This window comes from Rattus rattus, chromosome 1 (assembly GCF_011064425.1).
Source record: "Rattus rattus isolate New Zealand chromosome 1, Rrattus_CSIRO_v1, whole genome shotgun sequence".
NCBI lineage: Eukaryota > Metazoa > Chordata > Mammalia > Rodentia > Muridae > Rattus > Rattus rattus.
The window spans coordinates 228,239,429-228,267,412 of NC_046154.1; the positions used below are offsets into that span (position 1 = coordinate 228,239,429).

General features: G+C 38.8%; 1 protein-coding gene and 1 non-coding gene across 3 annotated transcripts in view; both read right to left on the reverse strand.

Annotated features, from left to right (window-relative positions):
- Nucleotides 1-27,984, reverse strand: part of LOC116911400 (sterile alpha motif domain-containing protein 12-like) — a 184,693-nt gene that overhangs the window by 26,320 nt on the left and 130,389 nt on the right. The window lies entirely within an intron of this gene.
- On the reverse strand, nucleotides 17,635-17,821 carry LOC116890631. Its single transcript, XR_004386774.1, has one exon. It is a non-coding gene; the product is annotated as a U2 spliceosomal RNA (small nuclear RNA).

Genomic DNA, 27,984 nt, shown 5'->3' on the forward strand with positions numbered 1-27,984 from the left:
CTGATAAAACTCATGGATGTATTACTCAGTTTCATAGAGAGCATCAGATACTTAAACTTTAGTCAATTTGGATCACAGAAGGGGAAAGAAACAATGTCTATCTGCCTGTTTCTTTATTCACCAGTTGTTTTTGTATTTATTCACTGACCTACCTTGCTACGTCAAGAGTTAAATCAAACATCTTCTAGAAAAATCAAATGAACAAACAAATAAATGAACATTCACAAGCCTGACAAAATGGCTTGAAACTAGAGCTGAGGAAAAAATGGGAGCAGATAAAATAAATATGACTTGGAAAGACAAACAGCTGGCTGTGTTCAAATCTTAGAATAAAAGGTTGAGCCCTGTAAGAAATAAACAGACAGACAAACTACTGAGCCCAACTGGAATCTTCAAATGGCTTAGGAAATTGAAAGCCCTTTCCAGACTGAGAAGTTGGGCTTTCTATGTGTCTGGACATGGCTAGAATCTTGAAGGTGATTCACAAGGGTGGTGCTGACTGAGCTCCTGGGCATGGAAGGTCATGGGCAGGCAGCGGAGAGCATAGACACTAAGCTTACGGAGAAAACACAGTGGCTCAGGAGGGCATTGCTGGAACAGGAATTCTGGAATGAAGGCAGGAACTTATCGGGGACCATAGTTATGGCACCGATGACAGCCAGCATCATGTGGGAAGGTGAGCAGGTGGTGAGTGGGCAGGGGAAGGCAGGACTCCCTGCCTGCCATTGGCTCGTAGAAAGAACATGACTGTGAGAAAGCAGGACAAACATCAAGGCAGATCAACCTCATCAGGGAGAAACTGGGTGAAAAGAGGAAAATCCCATGGAAGAGAAGAGAAATGTGGACCTATAAGTAAGTGTGTGTGCCATGCTGTACAATGGGGTTGAGTCACTTCTGTAAAAGACCAAGCCCAGAGAAGCCTAAGCGGCAAGACTTCTCCCACAAGAGTCCTTTAAATTCCCTCTGATTAATGATTAGTGTCCCATACTTTTAGCCTTCGGTAGAAGCTTTAAATGTGGTCAAATGGCTTCGGCTTGGGGATCAGAGGGCTTCTAGGGCTGGGGGCCAAGCAGGTCATCATATTCAATTACTGGCTTTGGCTGGAGGAGGAGGGAAAATTGTGGTTTTGGCAGGACCGCTAGAATTATAGGGCCTTAATTAGATTACTGGATCAACCTCTGACTAGCAATGAATGTCCTTGGGGAGGTCGTTTAATCTCTCTGTGAGATGATGTTTGAGTTTTCACGACTAAAAAATGAAATAGCATTTTAGAGGCCCCTTACAGGAGAAATCCGTAAGAGCAACAGTGTTGCTAAAAAGATTAGGATTTTAGCTGATCCTTCAGTTATATACCTGCTTTCAACCCCTGGCTGTGTAGGGTTGGGAAGGGAGGGGGAGAAAAAGTTAAATAAATAAAGGAGCGTTCAGAGAAACTCCCTCAAATATCTTTTACAACAAATATAATAGCTTTATATTTGTGATGGTTGATGGAGCTAACTTTGTTGAACTGAAATTGGTTATGTTATAAAATAGCATAATATGACTGAGTCATTCACCTTCAGAAGAATCTGTAAATGAGAAACTGCAGGGACAGGGTGACTTTGTATTTGCACAGCCTGGGGAAGCCAGGGCCCCAACCACCAAAAAGCACACTACTGAGAAAAGGGGTCAGAAATAAAGTATGGCAGGCTGACTGTAGAGAGAGAATCAGATTAAGTCAAGGGCTATTTATGCTTGGGAAATGGTATGAATTTGGATCCCAACCAATAGAACGCCACTTAGCTAAGAATAAAAGCCTTTTCCCCGAATTCTGCCAAGACAAGGCACAGAAAGGCTGAAAGTACAATGAAGGATACACAGAGCCATCCTGCCCAGTATTACTGAACTTCTCATTTTGTTGAATATAGTTTTTTTTTCTTAAAGGGCCAACAGTGGACTGTATTCTAAACATTTGGGAGCAAGAGTCACTATACTTTTATTTTAAATTGGAGCTAAAAGAAACCACTCATGAATGGAGGGCATTTCCCACTCAAATATTTTTTTCTACTAGGAAAAATTGCTTGCAAACATCTTCCAGCTGCTGGGAGGACCTGGGGGGTCATTAAAAATTATAAATAATAGAGGTTATACTTATCCAGGTCATGATTTTTAAAAAGCATTGTTACATTTACAAAGCTAAAGCAGAGGCAATAGTTCTCAGTGTGCCCGATACTACACAGTACTACACAGTGGAGAGTTTTCCAAGTCAGAAAGCTAAGTGATCTCCACATCCATAATAATGCTGTCTGAGTATTAGGAAAACCTAGAGGCATGGTTCTGTTTATCTGCTTTTTGTTTTCTTAGAGTAGTGCCTAAAAGCTTCCCATAATCAAATAAATCAGAATCTCTATGGGAGAGAAAAAGTAACAGTGATTTCCTTGCATAGCTGGGGTAGAGACCGCTCACCTTAGCATGTCTCTTCAGATATGCAATTAGATCCATAACATGTCAAGGCTTTTATAACTTGGGAAAAAAATTTCCTGTTATCTAATACCATGATCACAAAACCACCATGTTTATATAATGGATTACGTTGAAGGATTTCCATATATTGAATCATCCTTGCATCCCTGGGATGAAGCCCACTTGATCATGGTGAATGATCATTTTGATATGTTCTTGGATTTGGTTTGCAAGAATTTTATTGAGTACTTTTTCATTGATATTCATGAGGGAAATTGTTCTGAAGTTCTCTTTCTTTGGTCTTTGTGTGGTTTAGGTATAAGTGTAATTGTGGCTTCAAAGAACAAATTGGGTAGTGTTTGTTTCTATTGTATGGAATAGTTTGAAGAGTATTGGTATTAGGTCTTCTTTGAACGTCTGATAGAATTCTGCAATAAACCCATCTGGTCCTGGGCTTTTTTTGGTTAGTAGACTTTCAATGACTGCTTCCATTTCTTTAGGGGTAATGGGACTGTTTAGGTGGTTTATCTGATCCTGATTTAACTTTGGTACCTGATATATGTCTAGAAAATTGTTCATTTCATCCAGATTTTCCAGGTTTGTTAAGTATAGGCTTTTGCAGTAGAATCTGATAATTTTTTGAATTTCCTCAGTTTCTGTTGTTATGTCTCCTTTTTCATTTCTGATTTTGTTAACTTTGATACTGTCTCTCTGCCCTCTGGTTAGTCTGGCTAAGGTTTTATCCATTTTGTTGATTTTCTCAAAGACACAGCTCCTGGTTTTATTGATTATTTATATAGTTCTCTTTGTTTGTACTTGGTTGATTTTAGCCCTGAGTTTGATTATTTCCTGCCTTCTACTCCTCTTGGGTGAATTTGCTTCTTTTTGTTTTAGAGCTTTCAGTTGTGCTGTCAAGCTGTATGCTCTCTCAGTTTTTTTTTTTTTTTTTTTTTTTTTTTTTTAGGCACTCAGAACTATGAGGTTTCCTCTTAGCGCTGTTTCTATTGTATTCCATAAGTTTGGGTACGTTGTACCTTCATTTTCATTAAATTCTAAAAAGTCATTACAGAAAATGTGGTACATTTACACAATGGAGTACTGCTCAGCTATTAAATACAACAACTACATGAAATTCTTAGGCAAATGGATGGAACTAGAAAAATCTCATCCTGAGTGAGGTAACCCAGTCATAAAAGAATGAACACACATGGTATGCAATCATTGATAAATGGATATTAGTGCAAAAGCTTGGAATACCTAAGCAAAAATTCACAGATCACATGAAGCTCAAGAAGAAGGAAGACCTAAATGTGGATGCTCCATTCCTTCTTAGAAGGGAGAACAAAATACTCATGGGAGGACATACAGGGACAAAGGATAGAGCAGGGACTGAAGAAAAGGTCATCCAGAAACTGTCCCATCTGGGGATCCATCCCATAAGCAGCCAAAAAACACAGTCACTATTGCTGAGGCCAAGAAGTGCTTGCTGACAGGTTCTTGATATGGATGTCTGAGGTTGAAGTAGGTGGGTAGGAGTGGGAACATCCAAATAGAAATAGGAAGAGAGGAGAGGAGGTATGGGAGAGGTGGGAAAGGGGATAACATTTGAAATGTAAAACTTAGTCACTATTGCTGATGCCAAGAAGTGCTTGTTGACAGGAGCCAGATATTGGTGTCTCCTGAGCAGATCCGCTAGAGCCCTACTGATATAGAGGATGGTTGCAGCTAACTATTGGACTGAACAAGGGAATTCCAATGGAGGAGTTAGAAAAAAGACTGAAGGAGCTGAAGGGGTTTGCAACACCATAGGAAGAACAATATCAACCAACCAGACACTACCAGAGCTCCCAGTGACTAAGCCACCAACCAATGAGTACAGTTGGAGGAACAGATGACTCCAGCCACATATGTAGCAGAGGATGCCATTGTCTAGCATCAACAGGAAAAAAAGTCACTGGTCCTGTGAAGGCTTGTTTCCCCAATGTAGGAAAATGCTAGGGTGTTAGGTTGAAGTGGGTGGGTAGGAGTAGGAACATCCAAATAGAAGTAGGGGGAGAGGAGAGAGGGTGTGGGAGGGGTGGGGAAGGGGATAACATTTGAAATGTAAATACATAAAATATCCAAGATAAATAAAATTAAAACAAAACAAAACAAACCACTGTGTGATGGTTTGAATATGATTGAGCCAGGAAGTGGCACTATTAGCAAGTGTGGCCTTGTTGGAGTAGGTGTGGCTTTGTTAAATAAATTGTGTCACTTTGGGGGAGGGCTTTGAGACCCTTCTCCTCTTGACTGCCTGGGAGACAGTCTTCTGTTTTTCTTCAGAACAAGATGTAGAAACCCTAATTAAGACACACAATTTAATGGTTACTTGATTTTCTAGGTTGGTTTTCTAAAGGGGTTTAAGGATGAGTAGTCATCCAAGACCACCTATCTACTTGCTAGTTGCCCTTATTACTTTAACTCAATAAATGGGTCATCTGATTTCTAAGATGCCCCATTGTTATTCAAAATATTAACACAGAATTTCTAGGTAATGTTTACAAAAGCAAGAAGGGAAACACATAGGTTTAGACATACACAATGTAGAGGGAAAATATTGGTTCTTAATGCCTTTATTGGATACTGTCCTCAGGAGGAGCCACCTATCTGCCTTATTTTGTTCACAAAGTGCATGATTAACTACTATTTCTTTATAATAATTACATATAAATGTGTTAGTCACACAGTCTTTGATATTATAGTCTTCTGCCCTTTCAAGGATCAATCATCATAGCTTGCCTGGCATACAAGTGCCCTGCACCTGGAACTTTTTAAAACCTAGTTTTAAAACTGAGACACTCCTGGGGAAAAATCCCTTAAAAGGTTCTGGGGGCTCACGGAGTTCAATGTCAAATGGATCTATGATGAACCAACCACCTGCTCACAACTCTGCTTTCTAAGATTGATCTGCTCTACCTTAGAGGCTTTATTGATCACCTTATAGTAACTAAAGGGAAACAAGATGATTAGAGAAGGAATTAAAGATGTCCTTTCCTTAGTACACAGAATGAGAAATCAGCAAACACTACACTATTGTTCTTATAATGAGCCATTTGCTCAGTGATTTTAGAGATGAACTCTCAGAAGACTACAATAGTCACAGTTCCAGTAAAAGCAATGTCTAAGTGTACATCATCATCTGATATCTAGTCAAGGAGCTCAGACCAACAGGAATCATCAGGCCAGAGAATATGTCTGCTCTCATTCACATGATCAATACATGTGACCAATACAACTCTGAAACCATGTGGTTACAATTAACATGTGATAGCACTCAGCTACATGTACCGTCCTAACTGATTTATACAGATTAAAATCCATCTCTACTCGCTAGCTTTCTGCATCTAAGGAGATGATTATGTGATTTATTTTTGAGTTTGTTTATATGGTGGATAACATTGATGGATTTTCATATATTGAACCAAACTTGCATCCCTGGGATGAAGCCTACTTCATTGCAACGTTGTGAATGATGGCTTTGATGTGTTCTTGAATTCAGTTTGTAAGAATTTTATGAGTTTTTTCAAATCTATATTCATAAGGGAGATTTGTGTGACGTTCTCCTTTTTGGTAGGGTCCTTGTGTGGTTTAGGTATCAGAGTAATTTGTAGCTTAATAAAATAAATTAGGTAATTTTCCTTCTGTTTCTATTTTATGGAATAGTTTGTATAATATTGGTATTAGGTCTTCTTTGAAGATCTGGTAGAATTCTGAAGTAAATCCATCTGGCTCTGGATGTTCATTGGTTGGGAGTTTTTCTTTTCTTTTTTCTGTTTTTGGATATTTTTTAAATTTGCATTTCAAATGTTATTTCCTTTCCCAGTTTTCAGGACATAAGCCCCCAATCCCATCCCCTTCCCTTTTTATATAAAGATGTTCACCTCCCCATCCACACTCTCTTCCGCCCCACCCCACATTCCCCTATACTGGGGAATCCTTGCCAGGACCAAGGGCTTCTCCTTCTATTGGTGGCCCAAAAGGCCATCCTCTGCTACATATGCAGCTGAAGCCATGGGTCTGTCCATGTATAATCTTTGGGTAGTGGTTTAATCCCTGGGAGCTCTGGTTGCTTGGAACTGTCATTCTTATGGGGTTGCAAACCCCCTCAGCTCTTTCAATCCTTTCTCTAATTTCTCCAGTGGGGATCCCCTTCTCAGTTCAAAGGTTTCCTGCAAGCATTCTCATCTATATTTGACATGCTCTGGCCGTGCTTCTCAGGAGACAGCTATACCAGGCTCCTGTCAGCATGCATTTATTTGCTTCATCAATCTTATCTAGTTTTGGTGGCTGTATATATCCATGGGCTGTATACTCTTCTGGAGCAGCCTCTGATTGGCAGTCTCTGCTCCAAACTTTGCCTCCATATAACCTATGAATATTTTTGCTCCCCCTTTTAAGCAGGAGTGAAGCATCCACACTTTGATTGTCATTCTTCTTGAACTTCATGTGCTCTGTGAATTATATCTTGGGTAATTCAAGCTTTTGGGCTAATATCCACTTACCAGTGAGTGCATACCATGTGTGTTTTTCTGCAATTGCACCACTCAGGATGACATTTTCTAGTTCAATCCGTTTGCCTATGAATTTCATGAAGTCATTGTTTTTGAAAGCTGAGTAGTACTCCATTGTGTAGATGTACCACATTTTCTGTATCCATTCCTCTGATGAAGGGCATCTGGGTTCTTTCGAGCTTCTGGCTATTATAAGTAAGTCTCCTATGAACATAGTGGAGAATGTATCTTTGTTGTATGTTGGAGCATCTTTTGGGTATATGCCCAAGAGAGGTATAGCTGAGTCCTCAGGTAATGCAATGTCCAATTTTCTGAGGAACCTCCAGACTGATTTCTAGAGTGGTTGCTACGAGTTTCCAATTCCCACCAACAATGGAGGAGTGTTCCTCTTTCTCCACATCCTTGCCAGCATCTGCTGTCAACTGAGTTTTTGATCTTAGCCATTCTGATTGGTATGAGGTAGAATCTTAGGGTCGTTTTGATTTGCATTTCCCTTATGACTAAGCATGTTGAACATTTCTTTAGATACTTCTCAGTCGTTTGATATTCCTCAGCTGAGAATTCTTTGTTTAGCTCTGTACCCCATTTTTAATAGTGTTATTTGGCTCTCTGGAGTCTAACTTCTTGAGTTCTTTGTATATTTTGGATATTAGCTCTCTATCAGATGTAGGATTGGTAACAAACTTTTCCCAATCTGTTGGTTGCCATTTTGTCCTAATGACAGTGTCCTTTGTCTTCCAGAAGCTTTACAGTTTTATGAGGTCCCATTTGTTGATTCTTGATCTTAGAGCATACGCCATTGGTGTTTTGTTCAGGAAATTTTCCCCAGTGCCCATGTGATCGAGACTCCTCCCCACTTTTTCTTCTATTAGTTTCAGTGTATCTGGTTTGATGTGAAGGTCCTTGATCCACTTGGACTTAAGCTTTGTACAGGGTGATAAGAATGGATCAATTTGCATTATTCTTCATGCTGACCTCCAGTTGAACCAATACCATTTGTTGAAAATGCTATCTTTTTTTCCACTGTATGGTTTTAGCATCTCTGTCAAATATCTAGTGGTCATAGGTGTATGGGTTCATTTCTGGGTCTTCAATTCTATCCCACTGATCTACCAACCTTTCTCTGTACCAATACTGTACATTTTTTTTTTTAAAATCACTATTGTTCTGTAATACTGCTGGAAGTCAGGGATGGTGATTCACCCAGAAGTTCTTTTATTGTTGAGGATAGTTTTTGCTATCCTGGGTTTTTTGTTATTCCAAATAAATTTGCAAATTGCTCTTTTTAACTCTATGAAGAATTGAGTTGGAATTTTGATGGGGATTGCATTGAATCTGTAGATTGCCTTTGGCAAAATGGTCATTTTTAGCATATTAATCCTGCCAATACATGAACATGGGAGGTCTTTCCATCTTCTGAGATCTTCAATTTCTTTTTTTAGAGACTTGAAGTTCTTGTCATACAGATCTTTCACTTGTTTGGTTAGAGTCACACTGAGATAGCTTATATTATTTGGGAATATTGTGAAGGGTGTCATCTCCTTAATTTCTTACTCAGCCTGTTTATCCTTTGAGTAGAAGAAGGCTACTGATTTGTTTGAGTTAATTTTATACTCAGTCACTTTGCTGAAGTTGTTTATCAGGTCCAGGATCTTCTGGCTTTCATAGTCTCTGGTGAGAAGTCTGGTGTGATTCTGATAGGTCTGCCTTTATATGTTACTTGACATTTTCCCCTTACTACTTTTAATATTCATTCTTTGTTTTGTGCATTTGATGTTTTGACTATTATGTGACAGGAGGCGTTTCTTTTCTGGTCCAATCTATTTGGAGTTCTGTAGGCTTCTTGTATGTTTATGGGCATCTCTTTCTTTAGGTTAGGGAAGTTTTTTTCTATGATTTTGTTGAAGATACTTACTGGTCCTTTGAGCTGGGAGTCTTCACTCTCTTCTATACCTATTATCCTTAGGTTTGATCTTCTTATTGAGTCATGGATTTCCTGTATGTTTTGGACCAGTAGCCTTCTGTTTTACATTATCTTTGACAGTTGTGTCGATGATTTCTATGGAATCTTCTGCTCCTGAGATTCTCTCTTCTCTCTTCTATCTCTTGTATTCTGCTGGTGATGCTTGTATCTAGGGCTCCTTGTCTCTTCCTTTGGTTTTCTACATCCAGGGTTGTCTACCTTTGTGCTTTCTTTATTGCTTCTATTTCCATTTTTAATTCCTTCACCTGTTTGATTGTGTTTTCCTGGAATTCTTTCAGGGATTTTTGTGATTCCTCTCTATAGGTTTCTACTTATTTATGTTTTCCTCCATTCCTCTAAGGGGGTTCTTTATGTCTTTCTTGAAGTCCTCCATCATCATGATCAAATGTGATTTTAAATCTAGATCTTGCTTTTCTGCTGTGTTTGGATATTCCGTGTTTGCTTTGGTGGGAGAATTGGGCTCTGATGATGCCATGTAGTCTTGGTTTCTGTTGCTTGGGTTCCTGTGCTTGCCTCTCACCATCAGGTTGTCTCTGCTGTTACCTTGTTCTGCTATTTCTGACAGTGGCTAGACCGTCCTATAGGCCTGTGTATCAGGAGTGCTGTAGACCTGTTTTCCTGTTTTCTTTCAGCCAGTTGCGGGAACAGAGTGTTCTACTTTCAGGTGTGTAGTCTTTCCTGTGTACTGGTCTTCAGCTGTTCCTGTGGGCCTGTGTCCACCAGACAGGTTGCTTGGAGCAGAAAAGTTGGTCTTACCTGTGGTCCTGCAGCTGAAGTTGCTCGTGTGTGTGGGGGTGCTTTTGAGCTCTCCGTGAGGGTGGCAACCAGGAGGGCCTGTGCCGCCTTTTCCCGGGGCCCCTGTGCACTGGGATCCCAGATGGCGTTAGGTGCTTTCTTCTGGAATCAGAAATGTGGGCATTTCCCAGGTGTGTCTGCCCTTCTGAAGGTTTAGCTCTCCCTCCCACGGGATTTGGGTGCAGGGGGCTTTTGATCGAGTCCCTTTAGATCCAGGTGGTGTCTGGAGTGCAGGGTACCTGCCGTTTGAGTGCCCCCTGTATTTCTTTAAGGGATTTATTTGTTTCCTCTTTAAGGACTTCTACTTGTTTACCTGTGTTTTCCTGTATTTCTTTCAGTGAATTATTTATATCCTCCTTAATGAAATCTATTATCCTCATGAGATAGGATTTTAGGTCAGTTTCTTGTTTTTCAGGTGTTTTGGTATATTCAGGGCTTGCTGTGTTGGGAGAGCTGGGTTCAGATGATATCCATGTATATTGTCTTCTGTTGCTTATGGTTTTGTGCTTGTTTCTTGCCATCTGGTTATCTCTAGTGATTTCTGGTCTGTGTGACTCTGTCTTGAGTCTCCCTCTTCTCCCCTGGGTTGCAACAGTTCTCCTGGTAGGCCTGTGGCCCTGGCTGTAGCAGACCTACTGTGGGACCATACAACTGGAGGGTATTCAGAGAGACAAAGAAGCTGCTGATTTTTTGCCCTGGCTGCAGGAGATTTCCTGGAAGGCCTTCAGACTGTTGGGTCTTCACTGGGGCAGTAAAACTGTTGTCCTATGTGAAGCTGTTCTTGGGGATGTGAGGGTGAGGTCAATGGATTATAGTTTCTGTTTCCTTGTTTGCAGCCAAACTACAGGGAGGCTTTCAGTCTTTTGGGTCAGTTGCTCTGCATGCCAACAGAGTCACAGGGAGGCCTTCAGACTGCAGTTTTTGTTGTCCAGTTGCCCTGTGTACAGAGGAACTCCTGGGATACCTCCAAGTTTTAGTGTCCTGGGTGCAGTGGATCTCCTTGGATGTCTTAGCTTGTAGCGTCAGATGCCCTGGGTGCAGTGGATCTCCTGGGATGCCTCAGGATGTGGTATAAAATGCTCTGTGTGCAGCGGATCCCCATGTATGCCCCAGGATATAGTCTCTTTCGGGAAGCAGACTAGCTAGCCATCTGTCCTAGCAGAAATGATGAGGAGAAAGGGTACAAGGGTTTCTTAAAAATAATTTGCTTTAATATAGTCTACAAATCAGCTGACACCTATCTTATCAGGCCCATAACTAATAATTCTTTACAGAGTGTTTGAAATAAACACAAGATGAGGGAAGAAGCCCAATTAATGTTATTAATCTAATACTCAACAGGAGAAATTACAAATGATGGGTTCTGGCTAGCAGTAACAGACAAAGGGAAAAATAGGTTGTGTTAAGAAAGAAAATTATACTGCAAATTAGATTTGCTGCCCACAAATTTTGACAAAACTTAAAGGAAATTAATCAACCACTTTCTACTTGCTTTGCTGATCACAGAAAGCTTCTGACTCCACTTGACATAAACAAATAAAGATGGTAGCACTTGACATGTAATTGTGGCTTACTTAATTGGATTGCTTCACAAACCCCTTTCGGTAATCAATGATTCCTAGTAGAATTCTCAAAAGAGGACATCAGGCTGTTGGGAGCAGAAAATGACAGGGATGTATTTCTTTGAATCTTCTATTCAGGAACAGTGGTCCAAGCCCCAAATTGTCCAGCCTCTTGCCTATAAATCCTTGCCATTATGACTTTCTCTGGGTCCCCTTGAGACCTCATAACCCACTTTAGCAAAGGTTTCCTGGAATCATATTACCTGAACTTGCATCTGCACTATTTGGCCCACAGTAGATCATCTTAGAGTGTCTCTGTTTCTGTGCCTAGTGAAAATGTCTCTATCTACATCATGGGGCCAATGAAGAAGTCCATAGTATAGTGCACAAACAGTACTCAGAATAGTATCTACCCATTGAAATGTCCAATTATTATTCTAAGTGACTACTTATATTGTAAATGTCTAGTGTGTTATTTCATTATTGACTTCATTGTCTTATATTTCACATGTTACTTTCCCTCTTGTAGAAAAAGTTTAATTAGAATAGTAGTTATGTCTTTCTGGAGTACACATTGTCTCAATCTGCTGCAAAACAGCTTCAGGATAAAACATGGTATCAGCATGTACAGCTACACGACTTAAAAGATCAAAGTATATCAGGTCTTAGTGCAGCTTTAGGTTTACAGGCCCTTGTTTAGTTTTGAATTTTATGTAAGTTAAACATGCAGGTTCAAATATGTCGAAGATCTGTTTCAATTTTGCTTCATATAGAATGAGGTAAATGTGCCAAACAGGTTATTGATGACAGGGTCAATCTAGTTCTGATTCAAAGTGCTACTTAAACCACATGCTCAAATCACTAAGACATCTTTCTAATTCTAGAGTCTAAAGGTCTTGAAGTCAGATGACTTGTAACTTTCTGAGCTATACTGGAATCTAAGGATGGGGGCAATGTGTCACACATGCTCAGATCACATTACCCGTTCAGTAGAAGATTATGACCTGCTAAAAGCCACTACCTCTTGTACCTTCAATGATTTTATTATTATAATGCACAATTCTTGTTTGTCAACAGGACAAATGAAGACATCAGTTAAACAATATAAAAAAGCAGAACATTCTGGCAAAGTAAGTGTGTGTGTGTGTGTGTGATGTTCATGTGTCCACATATGTGCACAAACATATGCAAGCACACACAAATCAGGCCTACATTCCCAACAGTATTAAATAGTTTTGAATGATGGACAAATAGAAGACAAAGTGTCTCTCATCATGATCTTTGGCTGATTCACCAGTAGGTAATGTGAACTAGCAAGGAGGGATGGGTTTTTGCCAACTGCCTCTGTAAAACAATCAGTCTTCTTATGCTCAGAAAAAAAACCCACTGCTCCTGGCAGCAGCATCCTCTGTAAAATAATGCCAAAATGTCTCTCATCTCTTCATATCCTATTTCCATGATCTCAGAAATGCCTTCAGAAAATATCTCCCTGTAAAGGGAGATCCAAACAGTTATGTGGTCCTTCCCAGAGCCCCGTGGATATGGAACAATATTCTATTTCTGACATGAAGGTTTGTGATCCTAATCTGGTCATCTAACTCTTCTGGCCCCTTCCCTCCTCAACTCAGAAGTATCTAGCAGGAACCTGGGCCTAGAGTTTGTCAGGCAAATTGGACATGAAGGCAGGTTCCCTATGGCAGCAGTACACAACTGTGCTTTCTGCCTTGGTCCATGCTCTTGGTTCTTCCTGGAATGTCACAGCCTAGCCCATTTCTTTTCCTCTATTCTTTTTTCATACAATATATCCAACTGCAGTCTCCCCTAAAATCTGTCTTCCTAGTGCCCCTTTCCCCCAGATCAACCACTTCTCAATTTCTCTCTAGAAAAGAGTGGAGGACTCCCAGTGATATCAAGTGAACACAGCAGAACAAAGTGTAATAAGGCTAGGCATAAACCTTCAAATCGAGGCTGGATAAGGAAAAGGGTCCCAAGAGTAGGCAAAAGAGTCAGACACCCCCATTTGTATTCTTAGGAGGTCAACAAAAACCCCAAGCTAAAAAACTACTGCATATATGCAGCAGATATAGAATAGACATATGTAGGTTTCATGGTTGTCTCTTCATTCTCTCCCTACTTAGTTGACTCTGTATTGTGTTCTACTGGTGTCCCTGATCCATCTGACTCCTGTAATCCTTTCTCTCCATCTTCTTCAGGGCTTCCTGATCTCTGCCTAATGGTTGGCTGTGGATCTCTGCATCTCTCTCCAACACCTTGGGTTCTGATGAGAATTTGGGTCTACCCCATTTGTAACCTGAAGTTTGACATATCAAACTTTGTTCTTGTGCCCTTCCAAGCACCGATAGTACTCTCATGTTTTCCTCTGACCTGTTTCAACTACCTATACTATCCAGATACTAGCAACAGCTGGCTGATTGTTTTATACTTTACTGTGCATGCACCTTACTTATGAAAAGAATAAAATCCTGAAATGTAGGAGTTTTGAATTCTGTGAGATGAATATTATTATCAATATTTTATAAATGGAGTTCAAAGAAATAAGTTTGCCTACTCTGACACATCATTGATTCAGCACTTTATGTAGATCCTGAAAAAAACCAACTACAATTTCTGCACACCTGCCTAACCTCTTGCCACTAAGAGATCTAGCTAGTCCACAATTAAACACATTTTCACAGTCAGGAAGGTACTATAATTTCTAATACTGTTATTATGGCATTAATTTAATTGAAATTACCCTGGAAACAAGCCAAATGTGTCTGGTGTCAGGAAGATGTTTTAATAAATTATGGTGTATGCATATATATATACATATATATATATACATATATATATATATATATATGGATAGCTTCCATCTATCAGAAAGAGCTAGTGAGTTAAAACTACATGGAAAGATTTTCCAGTGCTGAGAATAGCAAATATTTTGTTGAATGAATAAGTAAATCACCAAGATAACATACAACTGAGAAAGTCAAGTCAGAACATACTGTAGAAAGTACTCATCAGTTTACGTTAAAAGCTTTTCATACACACACACACACACACACACACACACACATATACATGCACACACACACAGAGTAATACTCAGAAAGTGGTAATGGTATGGGGGTACTTGGTGTTTTACACAATATTTCCCCCTCTTAAAAAAAGAGTCCCCATCTTAAAAAAATAAGATGCATTACTTATGCAATTAAATATTACCATGGGAAATAAATAATCTGAATAGCATCTGTTCTGGGCTGTAAAGTAAACTCTGGTTTAGATTTGGCTGCTTAGAAACTTCTGACTTCCATTAGATTTTATTTTTATATTTATAGAAGAAAGAATGGACATAAAAGTCCAAGACCTAGAATCTGAAAACTGAGCTGGTTAGCTTTAGTCCAGTCAGTGGACTTAGAGGTACTTTCTCTGAGAAGAGGAACAGTGTCCACATTTCAAGGTAACTCTGAGCATAAGTGAGCCATCCAATAGCCTCTGTTAAGTTATAAAACACTGAGGAGATTATCATTACAATTACTACTCTCATAAAGTCCTAACATAGTGTCTCACACAGATAAGGCATATCAATACATTAGAGAAATGAATGGCAGTATTAGTATGTGTGAATCTAATCTTCAGCTTCCTTAGGCATTAATTTCATCCAAGGGACTTTTAAAAAAATTCATGGATATATCATTGGGGAAATAACAAATTTTGAAACTCTTACTTTGTCTCATGTAATATACCACTGGTTTTAAGATATAAATTATGCTTATGCACTACGAAAGTTGAAAAGAGAATATTAAATAAGTTGTGGCACATATGATACCTGGTTTTGAAAATGTGCATTTGAGAAGTTATGGGAAATAGTATTTAAATGAAAGGCTTCAGGCAAATTAGCTGATCAATTATACATTGTGTCTTTCAAACAAAATTACTAATTTAATAATCACAGTGTTTTTCTCATACCAGCAATGTTCTACTTTTGCCTTTGGATATGCTGGCCACAGCGATTTTTTTCATGTTTTAAAAATTATAGAGAATAGATAATTACTAATGAATGTTGACCTTTTCCCTATTATGAGTAATTATGCTATTAAAAGCATCATTTGTGCCTTAATTTGATATACAAATTATTCAATTACCTAGTCTGCAGTTTAAGGACTTTTAGCAACCACTGGTTTTTGGTGAGAAGGGATGGGTAATCCTGAGCATGGAATAATTTAATCATATTCTCTGCTGCAGAAATTTTTAGCTCTGTCAAAACAGAATTAAAGTAGTGTCTAAACCAATAATCCTATTAACACCAAGTTAATACCAATATGTCACTACTGAAAACATTTCTAAGAATGGACAAGAGAACCTATAAAATCCTTTTGCAAAGGTAGAACTGAAGCATTTCATTAAAAAATAAAAGTAGAGTGAACCAGGAACAACTCTTCCTTAAAGTTGTTGGATTAAGTCCCCATAAAACTTGCTTGTGAGCTTACGTTGCGTATTTGCCATGTCTGTTTTGGTTGTGGGAACACTGATGGTGGTGGTGGTGGTCACAGATGTGGTGATGGTGATGGTGGTGACGATAGTTGTCTAAAAGGTACTGGTAATGATGGCAGTGGTGGTAAAGAAGGCTGTGTTGATGATGATGGTACTGGTGGCAGTGTTGAGGATACAGGCAATGGTAGGGATTAATATGATATTGTAGATCCCGTTCCTTAACATCCTCTACAGAAAAGAAGAGCAGAATATGTAGAGGACTTCCATTGTGAATATGCAGTGGGATGTGGACAAAAACAAACAAACAAACAAACAAACAAACAAACAAACAAAGCTGACTTTGACTCCTAGTTTCTTCATCTACCAGCCGTAGTGTCTGGACAATCAGGGCCTCTGCTTTCTCGTTCAACTTCTTGCTACCAACATCAACTTTCAAAGTTGTAAGTATTGGTAATGAGTCTTAAAAGCTTGTCACATAAAAGAGTTTCAGTAAATGGGAAAAGGGGAGGAAGATTAATTGTATTTATTCCATGTTTTTTAAATTATAGTGCAGTAATAGAAAAGAGCTGGTTATAATTAAAGCAAAAGGGGGCTGTGTGGAAACCTGGTAGCTTCTGATTCAGAACAGGAAGAATGGACTTACATGAGAAAATTTCATTTTCCAATTTTACTCATAAGTATTGTCTTTCTGAAGGTTTTTAAAGTGGTGGTGTGAATGAATGGGTGCTTAAAGAATGTCAAAATGACCTATGACAAAAGCAGTGTTGGTTAATTCTCCTTTGATCTAGCCTTAGATCTCTTCACCCAGGAAGGGGGCTCCCCTTTCTTCACTGCCCCACAGCTTCCGATGATGATCAGTTGCTGCAAAGCACTACTAGCAGGAGATACAAACATGGTAAGAACAGGGGATCTTGTTCCCTGCTTGCCCCTAGTTTCTCTTCCTGGATTCTGCCTTTTGTCATATGTTTCTTTCTCTGGGTTTCAACTAGGAATCCTTCTGTGTATAGTACTCCCTCCCTTTGGGGATTCTTCTGAAGTTATGTCCAGGGAGCCTTTCTATGCCCTGTTGAATCCCTAAAGCCTGTGCACTACTTCTTTCTGAATGTTTACTTTACAAACAGCCTAGTCTTGTTTGATATCAGTTTCCTAAGTTATTTAAACAAAACCCAAGGAAGAAAGCTCTGACCATTCTTTGTGGTCTTAAAATCATTTCAGGGGCTCTGGCAGCTTTCAGTCCACAAAATCATAGTTTTGTGGATGGATGGCAAAACTCCAAGTCCTCAAGAGTTACGAGGGTTTTCTTAAGTCTTTGTTTCATTGATTTTATGCCTCATTGGCTCTGCTGTTTATTTGCATCAGAACTCCCCAGTAAATTCCAGATGATCTAGAAGGACCAGAAAGGCATGTGAGAGCCTTTGTGAGCTTCTTCTCCAGCTTGATCCCATACTCTACACTCTAACTCACTGTTACAAACTGACCCTCCACTTCATTGTACAGTATACACTACTTCCCCAGTCGGGAAAGTAGTGCTCTGAGAAACTGCTGGTATGGGATACCTCTAGAATCTTTTCAAGTATCTTCTCTAATCTTACCGTCCTTCATATATTTACCCAATGCTTAAGAAACTGTATTGACTCGGCTATATTTCCTTTCAAGATTATTAGACACTTGATGGAACATCTGTATTTTCATTTGAAACACAACAACCTCATGATCATTATGATTATCAATATTTATCTCATACTCATTCAATCATTCTCCTTTGTCCTCTTTCATCTAACACACACTGAAATAGTTCTGACTGTATTATATACCATTTTACAGATGTTGGTATGGAGGCATATTCATATATATATATATATGTATATATATATATATATGAATGATTAGTTTAATAAAAGGAGCAAGTTACAGGATCAAGACTAGAATCCAGCTAGCCTTAGCTTCATAGTCTACACTTGATCTTAGCCAAAAGGCCGAGAAGCGATAGCTTCATAGTCTATACTCAATGCTTGCATACTTTTCTCAAAGGCACTTAAATAGCATTTGATGGATTATTTCAAAAAATGCTAATGAGGCTTACTGCATACAAAATTGGATACTGGGAAAGTAACAGGGTTAAATCAGGCTGTAGAAAATTGTTTAGAAAAAAAAATCCCATTTTGGGTTATAGATCCATTAGAGACCCACATAAATTTCCCTACTTCTTATGAGAAGCAGATGGGATTAACAGATTAACCAATCAGTCAGCATTCTTAAATAAGGCATTGCTAAGATCTGAATGACAAAACATGGGCAGGGGGCAATGCAATGTTTATAAACTTCCCATAAATCCTTCCTCTTCACAGAGCACATGCTTCTAAATATAAGTAGACAGTATTTGCCCCTCAATATCCCAACTGGTATCTAAAAGTTCTGTGTCACTTCACTATTAAATCCATCATGGAAATTTGGGCTTGCTAGCAATGGTCTAGACTAGCAAGGTTACTCCCTGGAGGTAGGGTCACAGTTCAGCTTTTTGCTACAGGGTTGTCCTCTGGTATCTTACTCCAAATCTGGGTAGTATGATACCTTGTATCATAAAAATATGAGATTATCATCTTGATATGGAAATCGGGAACATTGGCAATAATTTCCAGGTTGTACTAGGCACTTTAACAAAAGGAATGTATTTCTCTGGATAGTTCTCATACTTTCATGCATAAAATATCCATCTTACAGTAGTAAATAAGAACCCATGTATGATCTAGTTGAGAAAAATGAGATATCTTCAGTTATGTTAACTCATAACTGTTTCAGAGTTCCCAGAGGCTGGTTCCGAACCGTTACATGTTATCATGCATAGCAAGAACACATGGCTCAGCTGTTAGGAGCACTGATTGCTCTTCCAGAGGTCCTGAGTTCAATTCCCAGCGACCACATACTGGTTCACGACCATCTGTAGTGAAATCTCTTCTGATGCTCTCTTCTGGTGTATCTGAAGATAGCGACAGTATCCTCATATATATAAAATAAATAAATCACCAAAGAAAAGGGTACGCTAATGCAGAAACCATTATAAGCAACAGAGGAGACTAAAGATGACTAACATTGCTGTCATCTCAACAGATCTGAACAGGTAGTTGTAGGGACAAGATAATACTAGGCATGTTCTTATAATTACTTAAAGCATGATGAAATCCTTACATGTTCTCAGCCACATATGGCATCTCCAATCATCAAACACTTCTGCCACCTAACTTTGGTTCTCAAAAAATGTCATTTGCTCCTTTAGCTCCAGTGGCTCTATGCCAGTTCAGGATCAATGCTCACTGCTTCTTCCCAAATGCTGACAATTTTATACGTACAAGTCTTCTTGAGAGCCTATAGCTAAGTGGACTCAACCCAGGCTCACCCCTTCCTGTACTTGTACCTGTCAGCAAGTCTCTCTAGAAATTTGTATGCCTTGTAGTTCCAAGATGGATCCCGTGGCTTGTTTTGTGATCAGGTCCATATGGAGGTGTCACAAACCACAGCAGCTCCTGCTCCTTTTCTGAGATGCAGCTACATAGAATTAGCATAAGACAAAAGATCCCGAGTTACAACACAACCAGAGAGCTCAAATTCAAAGTATTTGCTTTTCCTATTGGACTATCTCAAGCTTGTGATGTTTCCCTTTTCTGCTGTCTTTGCCATTATATGGCTGGATCAGATGAACCTTTGATAGGAATACCCATTGGAAATCTTTAAGTCCCAAAGAACATCAGGGACAAGATAAACCCTGGGCTTATTCCAAAGTCAATTTTTATGATATTGGCTCTGGGAAGGTGTGCTAGTCCACATTCTATCACTATAATGAAATACCCAGGGTAATTAACTTAGAAAGAGAAAAGGTTTACTTAGTTTATGGTTCAGTCCAAGATTACACAGTCCAACTCTTTTGGGCTTGGATTGAGGGTACTACTGAATGGCTATGGTGAACAAATCAGTAATAAATAAAGACCATTTAAATGATAAGCTGGGATATGGGGAGGAGGAGGGAAAGACAGGAAACATCCAGACACAACAGTCCAATCTCTTCAAAGAGCACATCCCATCCCCAAAGAATCAAGGACCTCCCACAGACTCTATCTCCTGAAAGTCCACAACTCCCACAACTCTGCTTGTAAAGGAGAGACACATAGAAACACCTCAGATTCTAACAAGGAAGCACTCACATTACTTATAAGACTAGAACAGAGTAAGCCATTTCACTTGCGCTGTCTAAGCATCGGTCTACCGAAGAAGACACATGGTAGGAAGAATAGGAACAGAAGTAGATACAGAAGGTATATACACTGGCTCCTACATATAAAAGCTCTCATACATCAGATCCCCAGATTATTGAAACTGAAAGGTATAATACTACATACAAAGCCACAAGGCAATAAGGTTTAGTCTTTAAATTTTCTCTAAATTCCTTGAATAAAGGTAATTTCAACAAAAAGCCAGGTTGTAATTTCATGACTATAGAATAGACTAAAAATAAATCAATATTCTAGGTATAGTCTTACACTGATGCTAATTCTTTAAGATCTAAAGAGCCTAAGAAAAGTTACTCTATGACCAGTAACATAACAGCCTTGTACTCCAAAAGAAATGTACCTTCATCCTTATTCTGGGCACCCTCCAACTACTTAAATAGAAATTCCTTTCTATCATATTAATTGAATAAACTATTTTTTAAAGGCAGTAAGCTCATCTACCACCAGAAAATTAATTCCTTTGAGCTTCAGATAATTACCACACGTCTTGGCCAAAATATTTTTCTCCAACAGTGTTCCCACTGAGGGAAAGCTGTTGTTCTGTTTTCATAAGGAGGAGAAGAGAGGACTAGATCATTTTTCAAGATGGTGTAGATCATTGACTATCTGAGGGCCAAAGGGAAAATGCAGGTAACAGGAAAGGTCAATGGGCTCTAAGGAGAGAATCAAAGTACAGAAGGACCGGTAAACACTCAAGGAAAAGGATGATTTGGATGAAGATTTTATCTGAAACACATATAAAATCTTTATAGATGGTAGGTATTGTCATGACAACTCATAATACCATTGTTATTCCCATTTCATAGTTATGGTCACTGAGGCACAACAAACGAAGCTTACCTAATACCATAACTTGGATATGGAAGTACTGGCCGGGCATTTTGGTTCAAGAATCCCTACCATGGCACACTCTGTTGGCAACTCATCCACTTTAGTTATATCTAAGACTCTTGCTAACAACTGGCTATCTGGGGCAGTTTCTGTCCCACAGCCTTTGTTGTATTGATCTACTTTAGTTGATCCTCAGTGACTCCCCCCAGCAGTGGGTGGGAGCTCCTGGAGCTCATTAGAGAAGAGCTGACGCTCCATTATTTGACATTATAAGCTGCCCAGGCAATAAAAATATGTCATCATTACTCAAAGCTAGTGTCAGCAAATTCTATTCCATACCAGGGACACCAATTTTGAGACAAATGGGTTTGCTAGACTGTTTTACCTCTGTCACTAGAAGAACAGTTAACAGTCAATATGACTTTAATTGCTTCACTTAAAACCTTTCACCAGCTCCCCATTTTCCCCAGAGTGAAAACTATGTTTTGACAGTACACTGCAAATTATTTCCCTGCTCTCCTCATCAGATTTTCTACCAATATACCTTAAGTATATTGCCCTGTCCATTCTTTAATGTTCCAGGCATCCTGTGCCTTGGGATCTTTGCCTTGGTTGCTGTTTGTGTTTGGAACAATCTTTCATAATACTATTATAGCTCATTCATTCTTCAAGTATTTACATCAACAATGCTTTCTCAATGAACGACTCTTGTCCAGCAATTCCTATTCTTCTCTACATTCCCATCTTCTTGAAATCATCCCATCAATGCAATCACTCCTAGAGAGGCTGCTCTGCAGAAGCTTCTGGATTCAGTCTCTCATGCTCATTGCTCCATCCTCAGATGCTACCGATATCTCAACTACACAGTGGTCACATTATCTCCCAGGAAGAGCATCTGAGGAAATAAGTGTAGCTCTAATTTCAGATTTATCAGACTCTGGGCATATTTGGAATTAATAAATTAGGTTCTCAGTAAACAGAAGCAACCATAACAACAAAAAGAAAACCTTCAAAAAGGAGAAAAATAGATAGTTACTTTCAGAACCTTTAACTTCTAGCTGTTTGAAGGTTTCTCTAGGTAAGGAGAAGCAAGTAGGTCTGCATTATTGGGAGACAGCACTGGCCTTGATCACCAGCATTTGTGGACAGAGCATATAATCACACTTGTTTAAGCAGGAGGCAGCATCACAGGAACAACAAGCCCTGGGGACTGTACCAACAGCATCCTTAGATCACCCAGCTCCCCACTCCTCAAAACCCTCTAATGCATATCAGATGTCATGTTACATGCTGGGACATTGAGAACCAAGGAAGAGGAGTCAAGTATATTAACTATTAAATTGCTCAATGTATTAGATAGGTTAATCGAAATTGCCTACAACTCTGACCCCTATGTTAGCCTGGATCCTCACAAAGGAATGGCCACAAGAAGCAAAGAGAAATACACAATACAAATGAGAAACTCCACCCTCTCAGACATGTCTATGGCTTCTCACTTCAGTTCTGATGTATGCCTTCATGTGGACCCGAAGGGCTTTGCAGGATCATTTTCACTAATTGCTTAAAAGGACACTTTTGGAACTGGCTTCAGTGGTTCTTTGGTAGCATTGATCCTATTCAGATCGTCGAGAGACTGTCATGCCTCCTTCTATACAGTCCCCTCCACTCTTCCACCATTTTGCCCCAACAGATTATGACAGAAAGGCTTCTTTCAGTCTCCCTTTAAATATGACTTGCTCAGCACCGCCTCCCTTCACTACACATCTTAAGGCAGTTTTCATCATCATTCACTCATAACTTTCCCGTAATAGTTTACACAGCCATTAATAATCACAGGTTAATCTACTTGGTTAGAGAATTTGAAAACTTTTACAAAACACAGTCTTTTTAGTAGACCGCTCATATATATATATATATATATATATATATATGTGTGTGTGTGTGTGTGTGTGTGTGTGTGTGTGTGTGTGTGTGTGTGTGTGTGTGTATACATAGCACCTAGCACCATTTCTTGCATACGGTCAGAGTTAGGAGATACTTGACTAGATGGCTAGGTGGTTGAATCGTAGACCAGTGACAGAAAAGAATGAAGGGGGAGAGGCAATCAGGTAGAAGGCAAAAATAAAGCTTAGCGATAAAGAAACACTTAGCAAGAACCAAGTAATTTCCCATAGAAATCAAAAAACAAAACCCTAACAGGCTTAGCAGAGGAGGGGTATTTTGATCTATTTTCACTAATGATTTGAAGTCAAAGACTTGCATAGTCCTGAAGTGGTACTGGGAATAGGAAAGATTTAAAAGCTGTTGTTCACAATCCCTACCCTCAGTGATTTTAATAAAAGTGTGTGGTGGGCTGGCTTACATGAGTAGGAGCCATGGCAGAGGTACAATAAAGAGTTCTATTAAACATAATAAAAGCCTACAGCATTGGGTGATCAATCACACAGGTAGCTGGCAAGGGAAGGAGATGATGCCACAGGGGGAGTAGGGCCTCCAGTTTGCCTCAGAAGGCATCAGAAGTGCTTACCTCACATCTAACTTCTCATATATCTACTCATTTAACCTCCTCAAAAGTCCAATGAGTTAATTAGAAACTCTCTCCATTTTAGAGGTAAAAGAAGATCAGGTAGACAGAGGTCAAGCTAAGATTTACATACAGGAATTTTTTCTCAATGAAAAGTACCTAGTATCATTTGTTAAATAACCATACCTTTCTTATTTGTACTCCTTTCCACAAATGATGAGTAGAGTATGCTTTAAATTCAGTAGGTACTGGGGTATATAATTGCACACAAGAAATAAGCCTTTAATGTAGCTAGTTAGACATGCATTCACCTAAACTCCAAAAACATGCAACGACAGGTTTTTCTCTTTTCTTTTTTAATCCTATCATCAGAATAATAGGTGTGTTTTAGAGAAAATATATTTTAACTTGTTCTGACTTGTTTATCCTAAAAGCTACAATGGAAATTTTTACTAAATGCCTTCCAGATGAAAGGGAAGAAAATATTATAAATACATTTTATTGCTCTCTTTAACACTGTACAAGGGTAAATAATTGTGAATGTCCACAGAATTCACTTTACTCCCCTCTAACAAGGACATTCTGACACTTACATCTCCAGAAGAGGTAGAAGGAACTACCTGCTCTGTACTGAGTAGGCTTTTGATTTGGCATTTTGAGGATTATTCCCAGGGAAGCCACAAGGGAGAAAAAAATAACTACATTTTTACATTCAGTAAAATTGGCAATTAGAGGGCAGTGCAGCAAAGTATTTTTAAAGTATCTGATCTTTGCCATCCATCTCAATCTAAAGAAATTTCAGGTGCAAATATAATCATGCTAGCTCTATGCAGACTATGATGAGGCTCATGAATAAATTATTGGAGACACATGGAAGACATATAAGGGCATTAAGCAAAAATTATTTAATAAAGTAATAATCACATGGGAAAGCATACCTCCTCTTTGTAACAATCAAGACAATAACAGGGAGTGTTTGAGGTTAAAACACAAACCATCAGTAACATCTTAGTAATTCACTGCACTTGACATTTTAAGGAGACACTATTTTGCATTAACATGCACTTTTTATGAAGAAACCTACCATTTAGATTTGTAAATCGAAAGGCTGACATTATACGTACCTAGTCTTAAATCACTTTCTACATTTATTGCTCTGCTTGTGTCATTGGAGGTGGTCATTTGCAATTTGCTTTAACAAATAAGAATTCCTGTCAATTACTTAACACTTGTCATAGTGAGACCAAGATTGCCACCTAGTGAATTTCATTATAACATCTTATTTACTGGTCAGTGGCCAACTTTTGATTTTCTGTCTTTCAGATGAAATATGGCTATTGCAAGTCATATCTAGATGATCAATATTAATGCTTCCTAAAACCCTGATAACTTTATATTATAGAAGTATCTACATACTTGAGGAGACACACAAATGAAATAGGAAATGTTCCACAAGCATGCCTAAGGACTTCCTAAGGGCCAGATGCTGACCCACACTTCTTCTAGTTAATTTTAAAAATAACAACATGAAGTAAATTTAGCCTATCTTATAGATGAGAAATAGACATAGAAAAGTAGAAGGGGAATGTAAAGGCATAGAGGGAGAGCTTGTGTGAGAAGAGAACCTTAGATCACATCAACAAGGTCATCATACAGATATCTGAAGAAAGATCACAGTGTATTAGCCAAGAGAGATTCCTAGAATGGCCTACTCTGAGTCAGTTATACAAGTCTTATGGCTATAGTTTAATGGCTTAAATGCCACTCTCTTCCCAATTACAGTGACAAAAAGTAAATTCTAAAGATACTCTCTTCAGCATATGCTTATAGCTAGTAATACTGCAATAGGTACTTGAAATGCTTCTAAGGGTAAATTTTATGCTAAATGGTTTTAGCCTCAAAATAACAACAGTAACAATAATAAATTGATCAAGAGGAAACATTCAGAAATGTGTTACCTTTATGAAAATAGATTTCATGGTATATACTTACTTTTAGGTTCTCCAAGTTGTATACATCAAATACAACTTTTTGACTGCCAATGATATTCCAAAAAAGTAAGAAGACACACAAAAAAATCCCTGTCTCCTCATCACATAGAACACGGTAGCAGAAATTCCCTCATAAAATAAACAGATAATAAACCCTTGCTTGGTTTTGTCTCACTAAAGCCTCCAGCGCACTGCTGTTTGCTCTCAATGCCCCAATGTCAAAGAAGAAGAAATCAGACAAATAAAATTTTTGAAGAAGTCGTTACAAACTCTGAAATATCTTCTTTATCTCTATCATCTGCCTTCAATTCCTTCATTTAAGTAATGCTTATGGAATGTTTGATTCTGTCTTTGGGAACAGGGACGTAAAGAAAAACAATCACCTTTGATACTACCCAGCTTTCACTCACATGCCTGGTGATGCTTGGGGCAAAAGGAGTACCCATGTGAAATTTTTCTTGGCCCTTATGCATGTACCATCATGTTCTGCAGATGAAAGCCCCACCTTCCTCTTAGGCAACTCCTCTTTTTTGTGCTCTTTCACTACATGATTTTGATTCTCCATGTTAGGAAAGCACATGATTAGATTAAGGAGATTTTGGAGAAACTATCTGTTTGTTATGGTTACAAAACCCACATGTGTGAAGTTTCAGTGTGTAAACCAGATGGTCTGCTTTACCAGACTCTAACAGTCCTAGGACACAGTCTTGCTATTCCTGGGATAGGCCGTACATTAGAACATCTTGTATCAAAGCCACAACACTTATTAAGCACAAATGTGGGAAAGATGGTTGGCAGGACAAGAAACTAAGTAGGTTGGTTAGATGGATAAAACGGCAGAAAAGAGAAAGAAATAAGAACAAGGTTCAACCTATCTGATTCTACATCTTTCCTAAATTGAAAGGCTTCAGTATAGATTTCATCTTTCCTTCTTGTCTGTTCCATTTTCTAAATGTTTTTCAGGCAGATGGTTTCTGCTCAATAGAATTAGTAGGTTGTATGCATGTCTGCATATACATTTGATATTTTCATTTTATAAATTTAATATGCACCATAAGCTAACCAATCTTTATAGGATTTTATGGGCAGTTTTAGCCACTGGCAAATGTAAAAGTTTTGGATATTTTAGTTGTAAAAAATTATCCAATACCATTCCACTGCCAGAAATACATGACAACTACATGCCGAATTGATTTATTTTTCCACACACATGAAATAATTTTCATCTTAGAACCACTACAGGAAATTACATGGCATCCATCTGGGTCCTGAAAGGAAGCAGGTGACACAAAGGGGTAAATTGTGAGAATTCAGTGAAAAAGGTTCTAAGAGAAAATCTCAGAGATCTCCATATTCTAATATTTTAAACTTATAAATATTTACTTTACACTGCAAAATGTAATTTGCTCTTGTGAGCTAGGCTAGGGACCTTGTGATAAACAAATTTACATCAGTTACTTGGGCAGGCCTAACCTTAAAGGTGTGACTGGGGAGATCCTGAAGAAGCGACATGAGGTTTGCCATACATTTACTTCTTGACTATCCCCCAAAGCCTCACACATTTAAAGTTATGTCAGAGCCTATGATAGTATAGGTTGGTGACAGAACCTTTACAAAGCTGATCATCAGAATGAAATTGTAAAGGAGATATTGGGACTTCACCCCTGGCCTGTCTTGATCTTTGTTTTTCGATTGCCATAAGGTCATATTCCTCCTCTGTCATATGCTGTCATGATGTACTGTCAAATCTCCAGGCTTGCCAACAACATCACAGGCCCAAAAGCTGTTGGTCACATAATGATACTTGATTGACAAGTCTGAAATTTATGAGTCACAATAAATCTTTATAACCTGGGTTTAATCTCCACTATTGTAAGAAAGCAAACATATAAATGTAAATTTTCATTTTCTAATTTGTTTATTTAGTATGTATTTGTTTGTTTTGTATGTGATGGTCATGTCCTATATATCATGTGTGTGGAGGGCAGAGGACAGCTTGCTAGAGTTGGTTCTGTCCTTCTCTCATAAGATCCAGTATCAGACTCAAATCTCCAGGCTTGCCAACAGGAGCCGCTACCCACTGAATCACCTTGCCAGGCTAATTCTTTACTTTTCAAGTTGGTTTTTCTGTATTTTTTTTTCCGGAGCTGGGGACCGAACCCAGGGCCTTGCACTTGCTAGGCAAGCGCTCTACCACTGAGCTAAATCCCCAACCCCCTTCAAGTTGGTTTTTCAATGACTTTGTATCAGTAACTGAACACTGACATAAGGTCACTTAGGCTGCTTTGGATGCCTGTGAAGATGGAGAAAGGGACTAGGAGTCAAAAAGTCTAGACAATCTCTAGAAGATAAAAATGATGAAGAAACAGACTTTCCCTCATGTATTCCAGGACATATGACTTCAGCCAGAAACATAGGGTAATATAACATGATGCTTTGAGCCATAGAATTCATTGTTGATTGCATATTGACAATAAAAACAGACACAGCATGTATCATTGACAAAAAAATGAAAGAGGTAG